This window comes from Dasypus novemcinctus, chromosome 11 (genome assembly GCF_030445035.2).
Source record: "Dasypus novemcinctus isolate mDasNov1 chromosome 11, mDasNov1.1.hap2, whole genome shotgun sequence".
Classification (NCBI taxonomy): Eukaryota; Metazoa; Chordata; class Mammalia; order Cingulata; family Dasypodidae; genus Dasypus; species Dasypus novemcinctus.
In genome coordinates, this window is record NC_080683.1 from 44,405,132 (window position 1) to 44,414,257 (window position 9,126).

General features: G+C 40.5%; 1 pseudogene; it reads left to right on the forward strand.

Annotated features, from left to right (window-relative positions):
- The first annotated feature begins 7,605 nt into the window (after positions 1-7,605).
- On the forward strand, positions 7,606-8,657 carry LOC101436982 (CYFIP-related Rac1 interactor B pseudogene; annotated as a pseudogene).
- Positions 8,658-9,126: the final 469 nt, after the last annotated feature.

Sequence of the window (9,126 nt, forward strand, 5' to 3'; positions counted from 1 at the left end):
CTAGGCCTCGCCTGCTGTATCCGCAAGTCCGTTCGCCAGCACCGAGAGCGGCAAAGGCTCTTGGCCACAGCTGTCCTAGTCCTCTCCCAAAGCCATCCCCTTCCCGAGGAGGCCCGGCACGCCCAGGTGTGGCTCACGGAGGTGGCAGGAGGCGGCCATCGATAGGGCCCATCGTGGTCGCCTCGAGCTGCGGGTACGGGTTCTCTGCCCTCCGCATGGGGAATCGGGCATTTCAGCCGCCCTCCCCTCTGCTCACGCCCCCCTCGTGCCCCCACGCCCCCTGCCGGTAGCCCCTCCTCGTTCCTTTCTCTCCTATTTCCCCTCCTCTCACCCCCCTCATCTTTCCTTCCCACAAAGTGTCAATCCCACAAAACCTGTACGTTCTTATTTTCGAAAGAGGGAGCAATTGTCCCCTGCTCCCACCCTGCCTTTCGCTTCCTTATACTTTGCCCGCCTGTTCCTCGTAACCTCCCTGTATTATGGCCCTTCTCAGCAGCAGTTTGTGCTGCTGCCTCCCTCCGCCCCTCCTCCCAGCCACTGTTATCTTCCCCCTCCCAGCCGATCGCTGTTCTCCCCGCCTCATTTCAACCGCCCTCATCCCGGATCCGCCCCGGCACAACCTCGGAAACAACCCCCTCTGCCATCAATGGCTTACGTCATAAACCGCAGGTCCGCCCTTGCCTCTGCAGCCAATCCTCAGCTGCCCCGCGGACATGCCCCTCCCACAACCTCCCCGCCTCCATGACACTATAAAACCCCATGTACTTCCCGAATAAAATCAGACCTGCGCATAGACCTCGTCTCCGTGGTTTTTCCTCCATCGAACCGCGCGTCCCCCAAGCCTTGAGCCGCCCGCTGCCGCCCCGGTCAGGCCGTGGCGTAGGCCCGATCCCCGGCAGCGACTCGCCTGCAGTGACCCGCCTGCAGTGCCGCAGCGGAGGCCAACAGTCAAGCAATCTCTGGGCTAATTGTAATACAAGGACATTTAAGGACTTGAATCATCAATGAGTTTGCTGTATAGATGACTGATTACATGTACAATCAGCCACGGAGATTGTCATTAGCAATGAGTGATATTTTATCCAATCAGTTGAATGCCTTAAAAGGGGAAGTGATTTCAGCATTCAGAGAGAATTTCCCAGCTCATCTTTGGACAGCTAACATCTCCTAAAAATTCATGCAGTTCATTGAGCTTTCATTGGAGCCCCTGGTTTGTGCATCCCCATGGTCATGTGAGAGAATTTTATAAACTCTCATACTATTTACAAATATTTCCTATCAATTCTATTTCCCTAGAGAATCCTGACTAATACATTAGCCTAAGTTCCAGTTTTGTAAGAATAAGGTTCATAGGAATAAGTATTAATAGCAAAGGCTTGGCATTTTGGTCTATTTTCTTTTACTAGGCACTGCCTGTGTACTCTAGAGATTCCTGCAATTTGAGATTGAAGCAGAACTCCCCAGGATGGGAGTTTAATATTTTGTTGGTTATTGTGTTGGCCTCCTCCCACTGAGATAACATCCTATGACAACATGAACACTTTCATAGTCCATTGAGGCATGCCCCAAGTGCACCCTTCCCAAACTTCACCCCACTATTGACACCTTGCTCCAGTGACCCTCCCCTTCCATAGATGCTGAAATAAAACTACCACAATTGTATTCCCACAGTACTCAACCTCCGCAGAGTTCATCTGTTCCTTCCTCCATCCCTACCACAGATACATGGATAGCCCAACCCACTGACCCCAACCCCACTACCACTCATACTCCAGAACCACTGACCCCAATCACAATGCTGCACCACCATCACCCCTGTCCACTGCTAAACCACAACCATCCACCTTATCACAGATTTTGCCCAGATTGAGCATCAGCTCAACACTATCTTCTCCTTTCTATCTCCTGGTAACTTATCTTCCAGACTCTACCTAAGTAAGTCCACTCAATATTCTTAGTTCATATCAGAGATCATCAATATTTACCCTTTAATCATTGGCTTACTTTAGTCAACATAAGGTTTTTGAGATTGATCCATGTTGTTGATGTGTCAATAATTCATTTCTTTTTCAGCTTAGTAATATTCCATCACATGTGTATACCACATTTTGTTTAACCATTCATCCATTGATGGACATTGACATTGCTTCCAACTTTGGTAATCGTGAATAAGGCTATGATGAGCATTGGTGTGTGTGTGTAAATATATATATATATTTGTGTCCCTACTTTCAATTCTTCCAGCTATATTCCTAGTAGTGGGACTGATGGATCATGTGGCAATTCAATACTTAGGTTCCTGAGGAACCACCAAACCATTCTTCACAATGGCTGCACCATTCTACATTCCGACCAGCAGTGGATGAGTGTTCCAATTCTTCCATGTCCTCTCCAACACTAGGAGTTTTCTGTTTTTCTAATAGCAGGTGTAAGATAATATCTCATTGTAGTTTGATTTGCATTTCCCTAATAACTAGTGATGCTGAGCATCTTTTCATGTGCTTTTTTTTTTTTTTTAGCAATTTCTATTTCCTTTTTGGAAAAGTGTCTATTCAAATCTCCTGCCCATTTTTTAAAAGTGTTGTTTGTCTTTTTATTTTCAAGATGTAACATTTCTTACATATGCTAGATATTAGACCCTTATTGGGTAAGTGATTCCCAAATATTTTCTCCCACTGAGTATGCTGACTTTTCACTTTCTTGAAAACTCCTTTGAAACACAAAAGTCTTTACTTTTGAGGCGGTCCCATTTATCTATTTTTTCTTTTGTTGCTCAGACTTTGGGTGTAAATTTTATGAAACCATTTCCTACTACATGATATTGTGCATACTTCCCTACATTATCTACTAGGAGCTTTATGGGATTGGATCTTATAATTAAGTTTTTGATCCATCTTGAGTTAAATTTTATATAAGGTATGTGATGGTGATCCTCTTTCATTCTTTTGAATATGCATATCCAATTCTCCTAGCACCATTTGTTGAAGACTATTTTGTCCATGTTTAGTGGGCTTGTTAGCCTTGCCAAAGACCAGTTGGATGTAAATGCATGGGTCTAGATCTGAACTCTCAATTCAGTTCCATTGGTCATTTTATCTGTCCTGTGCCAATAATATGAAGTTTTGACCACTGTAGCTTTGTAATATGCTTTAAAGTCAGTTAGTGTGATTCCTCCAATTTTGTGTTTCTATTTCAAGGTGATTTTGACTATTTGGGACCCCTTACATCTCCAAATATATTTGATAATTGGCTTTTCCCATTCAGTAAAAACTGCTGTTGGAACTTTTATAGGGATTGTGTTGAATCTGTAAGTCATTTTAGGTAGGATAGACATCTTAATGATATTTAGTCTTCCAATCCATGAACATGGAATATTCTGCCATTTATTTAGGTCCTCTTTGATTTCCTTTAGCAATGTTGTTCAGTTTTATGTACAAGCCCTTTGCATTATTAAATTTATTCCTAGATATTTGATTCTTTTAGTTAGTATTATAAATTGAATTTTTTTCTTGATTTTCCCCACAGATTGCTCATTTTGGAGGACAGAAATGCTACTGATTTTCATGTGTTGATCTTATATTCTGCCACTTTACTGAATATGTTCATGAGCTATAGAAGCTTTGTTGTAGACTTTTTGGGACTTACTATGGATAGGATCATGTCATCTGCAAATAGTGGAAGTTTTACTTTTTCCTTATCAATGTGGATGCCTTTTATTTCTTTTTCTTGCCTAAGTACTTGAGAAAGTACTGTGAATACAGTGTTATGAGAGGTAACAGTGGGCATCCTTGTCTCGTTCCAGATCTTAGAGTGAAAGCCTTTAGCCTTTCACCACTGAGTAGATATTAGCTGTGGGTTTTTCATATGTGGCCTTCATCAAATTGAGGAAGTTTTCTTCTTTTCCTATCTTTTGAAGTGTTTTTATCAAGAAAGGATGATGTATTTTGTTGAATGCCTCTGCATTGATAGAGATGATCATGTGATTTTTCCCCATTGATCTGTTAATGTGATGTATTACATTAATTTTCTTAGGTTGACCTATCCTTGTATACCTGGGATAAAACCGACTTGCTCATGGTGTATAATTCATTTGATGTGTTGTTGGATTTGATTAGCAAGTGCTTTGTGGAGAATTTTAGCATCTAAGGTCTTAGAGTGATTGGTCTGTGGTTTTCTTTTCCTGTAGCGTCTTTAAGTGGTTCTAGTAAAAGGGTGCTGTTGCAATGATAGAACGAGTTAGGTCATGTTCCCGCCTCTTCAATTTTATGGAAGAGTTTGAGCGGAATTGGTATTAGTTCTTTTTGGAATGCATGGTAGAATTCACGTGTGAATCTGGTCCTCAGGTTTTCTTGGTTGGCAGATTTTTTATGACTAATTCAATCTCACTGCTTGTGATTGATCTGTTGAGTTCTTCCATTTCTTTTTTCATCAATGGAGGTTGCTCATGTGTTTCTGGAAATTTGTCGATTTTGTCTAAATTGTTCACCTTGTTGGCACACAATTTGTTAAGAGTATCCTCTCATGATGCTCTTTATTTCTCTGTGGTAGTAGTGATATTCCCTCTCTCATTACTGATTTTATTAATTTGAACTTCTCTTTCTTTTTCTTTTTTAATCTAGCTATTGTATAAATCTTCTCAAAGAACCAGCTTTTGGTTTTGATAATTCTTTCTAATATTTTTTTATCCTCAATTTCATTTAATTCTGGTATAGCCTTTGCCATTTTCTTCCTTCTGATTGCTTTGGGATTAGTTTGTTGTTAATTTTCTACTTCCTCTAAGTGAGCAGTTAGGTTTCTGATTTTGGCCCTTTCTTCTTTCTTAATGTAGGCATTTAGAACTATAAATTTCCTCTCGGCACTGATTTAACTGCCTCCCATACATTTTGATATGTTGTGTTATTGTCATTTGCTCTGAGGTAGTTACTGATTTCTCTGTCAATTTCCTCCCTGGTCCACTGATTGTTTAAGAGTGTGTTGTTTAGCTTCCATATGATTGTGCATATTCTGGTTCTCCATCGTTTATTGATTTCCAACTTCATTCACTATGGTTAGAGAAAGTGCTTTGTATGATTTCAATCTTTCTAAACTCATTGAGACTTGTTCTGTGATCTATCATGTGGTCTATCCTGGAGAATGATCCATGAGCACTTGAGAAGAATGTACATCCTGATGTTTAACAGTGTAATGTTCTGTAATAGTCCATTAGGTCTAGTTCCTCTAATGCATTACTCAAAGTCTCTGTTTCTTTGGTGATCCTCTGTTGAGATGTTATGTCTAACGGTGATAATGGCATATTGAAGTCCCTCACTATGACTCTAGAGGCGTCCATTTACTCCCCTTAGTTTTGCCAGTATTTGCTCATGTATTTTGTGGCTCCCTGGTTAGGCACATAAGTATTTATGATTATTCTTTTTTCGTGGTCGAGTACCCCTTTTCTGAATATATAGCATCCTTCTTTGTCTCTTACAGCAGTTTTGCATGTAATATCTATTTTGTCTGATAGTATAGGTACTCCTGCCCTTTTTGGTACTCTTTCTGTGGAAAATTGTTTTCTAACCTTACAGTTGCAAATTGTTTGTGTCCCTGGGGCTAAGGTGAGTTTCTTGTAGACAGCATATAGATGGGTCATATTTCGTTATCCATTCTGCCAATCAATGGCTTTTGATTGGAGAGTTTAATCCATTAATATTCAATGTTATTATTGTAAAGGCAGCACTTACTTTAGCCATTTTTTCTTCAGGCTTTTAAATATCTTATTTTATTTTTATTTTCTTTTTATGCTTTTCATTACTCTTACTAACAATCTTCTTTTCTACACTCTTCTCCAATTCTATCACTCCTTTTTTCCCCCCTTTAAACCTGCACTACTACCTTTAATAGTCTTGAAAGACATGATGCCTATTGACAAATTCTTTCCATTTCTATTACCTGTGAATATTTTGCACTCTCATTTTTCAGTGACAATTTTGCTAGATACACAATTCTCGGCTGGCAGTTTTTTCCTTTTTTTCAGCACTTTAACTATGTCTTACCACTGTCTTCTTATCTCCATAACTATGGATGAGAAATCAGCACTTAATCTTATCAAACTTTGCTTATATGTGATGGATCTCTTTTCTCTTGCTGCTTTCAGAAGTCTTTCTTGAATTTTTGACAAACTGATAAGTATGTGTCTTAGAGTATGTGTGCTAGGATTTATTGTGCATGAAATATTCTGCACTTCCTGGAAAAGTACATCCATGTCTCTCATAAGAGTCGGGAAATTTTGGGACATTATTTCCTCAAACACTCCTGCTGCCTATTTTCCCTTCTCTTCCCTCTCTGGGATGTCCCTAACATGTATGGCTGTACATTTTATGTTGTCATTCAATTCCCTGATGCCCTGCTGAATTGTTTCCATTTTTTATCTACCTGTTATACAGTCTGTATAATTTCAGATGTCCTGTCTTCAATGTCGCTAATTCTTCCTTCTGTCTGTTCAAACCTGCTGTTATGTGCTTCTAGTGTACTTTTTTTTAGATTTTTAATTTATTTATACACACACCTTGCGGCTTGTTTTGCTGTCTGCGCTCTGTGTCCATTCACTGCATGTTTTGTGTCTGCTTGTCTCCCTTTGTTGCATCATTTTGCTGTACCAGCTCTCTGCAGGCCACCAGCTCTCTGCAGGCACAGGCCATCAGCTCTCCATGGGCGTGGGCCAGCTTGCCCACAAGGAGGCCCTGGGATGTGAACCCAGGGCCTCCCATATGGAAGACAGGAGCTCAATAGATTGAGCTACAGCTGCTTCCCATGCATTTGCATTTTTGAACTTTCTCAGAAGCCTCTGCGGAGGAGCTTCCTGTCGCCTTAAATTCTCAAGATGGCTGATGCAGCATGAGAGAAACCAAGAAGCCTGCCCAGCACACTCAATCCACTGGAAAAGATCAACACCTTTTCTCTACCCTCATCCAGGTTGCCAGGGAGGCAGCTTCTAGTGGATTTTTAATTTCTTGCATTGTGCCTTTCATCAGTGTAAGACCTGTTCTATTTTTATACATGTTTACAACTTCTTCTCTATGTTTCCCCAGAGTCTCCTTGATATACTTTATCTCTTTCTTCATTTCATTGAGTTGGTTATGGATATTTGGACACCCCTGGTTAGTTGTTTAATGTTGTGCATCCACTCCTGCTTTTTAATTTGTGCATTAGACTGGACCAAATCTTCCTGTTTCTTAGTAGTGCTTGTAAATTTTTGCTGATGTCAAGGGATTTATCTTGATGAGCTTATTCAGTTAGTTTGTCTTTCTAGTCTGGGGTTATATTTTTGTTTGGTTTTGTGTTAGGTGTCCTCTTAACACTTGGTTCCACATATTCTATAGCTTTGTAGTTATCTGTGTTCAACTGAAAAAGTATTAGATCCACAAAAAAAGAAAAGAAAGAAGAGAAATAATAAAAATAAATTTAAAAGTTGGAAGGAAAATTTTAAAAAAGAGAAAGACAAAATAAAATATAAGAGTGGCTTGAAGTGGCTCTGCCACAGGGACAGGTGCTCCTGGTTTGGCCACTGCTGCCACTCTCCCAATCCTGGCCTGGAGATCCCCCCAACATCACTGAGGCACCACCACCATGGCTCGAGGACAACAGAGGAGCAGGGCTGAGAGCAGGGAGGCTCAAACAGAGGATACAGGAACAAAGACAGAATCACTATCACTGGCTGAAGATGCGCAGCCTACAGAATCTGAGAAGGAAATTTATAATCAAGTTGATGTAGTAGTAAAAGATGCAGAAGGCATCTTGGAAAACTTACAGTCATATAGAGGAGCTGGCCATGAAATACTAGAGGCAAACCAGCATCCAGCAGATGACAAGTTGCAAAAGAAGGCATCAGGTGCGGTTATTCCACTAGTAGGCATACTAAAGAAATTTTATGAATTTTCTCAGAGGTTAAAAGCTGCATTAAGAGGTCTTCCGGGAGCCTTGACAAGTACCCCATATTCTCCCACCCAGCATCAAGAGCAAGTGTAGGCTCTTGCTAAACAGTTTGCAGAAATTCTTCACTTCACACTCCAGTTTGATGAACTTAAGATGACAAATCCTGCCATACAGAATGATTTCAGCTATTATAGAAGAACATTGAGTCATATGAGAATTAATAATGTTCCAGCAGACGGAGAAAAATGAAGTAAATAACGAATTGGCAAATCGAATGTCATTATTTTATGCTGAGGCAACCCCAAAGCTGATAACTTTAAAAGATGCCACAACAAAATTTGTATGAGAGAATAAAAATTTACCAATAGAAAATACCACAGATTGTTTAAGCACCATGGCTAGTGTGTGCAGAGTCATGTTCAAGATGCCAGAATACAGAAACAGATTTTACAAATGAGGAGACAGTATCCTTCTGCTTATGGGTCACAGCGGCTATCATCATCCTCTATGACCAGGTACATTCAGTGGGAGCATTTGCCAAAACTTCAAAAATTGATATAAAAGTTTGTATCAAAGTTCTTAAGGAACAACCTCCTAATAGAGTAGAAGGTCTTCTAAATGTTTTCAGGTACACAACAAAACAATTGAATGATGAGACTACATCCAAGCAAATTAAATACATGCTGAATAACAGTTCTGGAATAAACACCAGTTGTAGAAAAAAGACAGTATTCTGCAATGACTGAGAATGCAAAGTTTTTTAGTTATTGCAATTACTATCTCATTTATTCTTGCTTTTTATTTCTTTCCTCTGTTCCTCTCCCTTCTTTTTTATTCATGTTCTTTTTGTTCTTTTTTTTATTTTTTTATTTTTTATTTATTTCTCTCCCCTTCCCCCTCTACCCCCAGTTGTCTGCTCTCTGTGTCCATTTGCTGTGTGTTCTTCTTGACCACTTCTATCCTTATCAGCGGCACCGGGAATCTGTGTTTCTTTTTGTTGCATCATCTTGTTGTGTCAGCTCTCCGTGTGTGTGGCACCATTCTTGCAGGCTGCACTTTCTTTCGCGCTGGGTGGCTCTCTTTACAGGGTACACTCCTTGCACGTGGGGCTCCCCTACATGGGGGACACCCCTGTGTGGCACAACACTCCTTGTGCGTATCAGCACTGCGCATGGGCCAGCTCCACACGGGTCATGGAGGCCTGGGGTTTGAGCC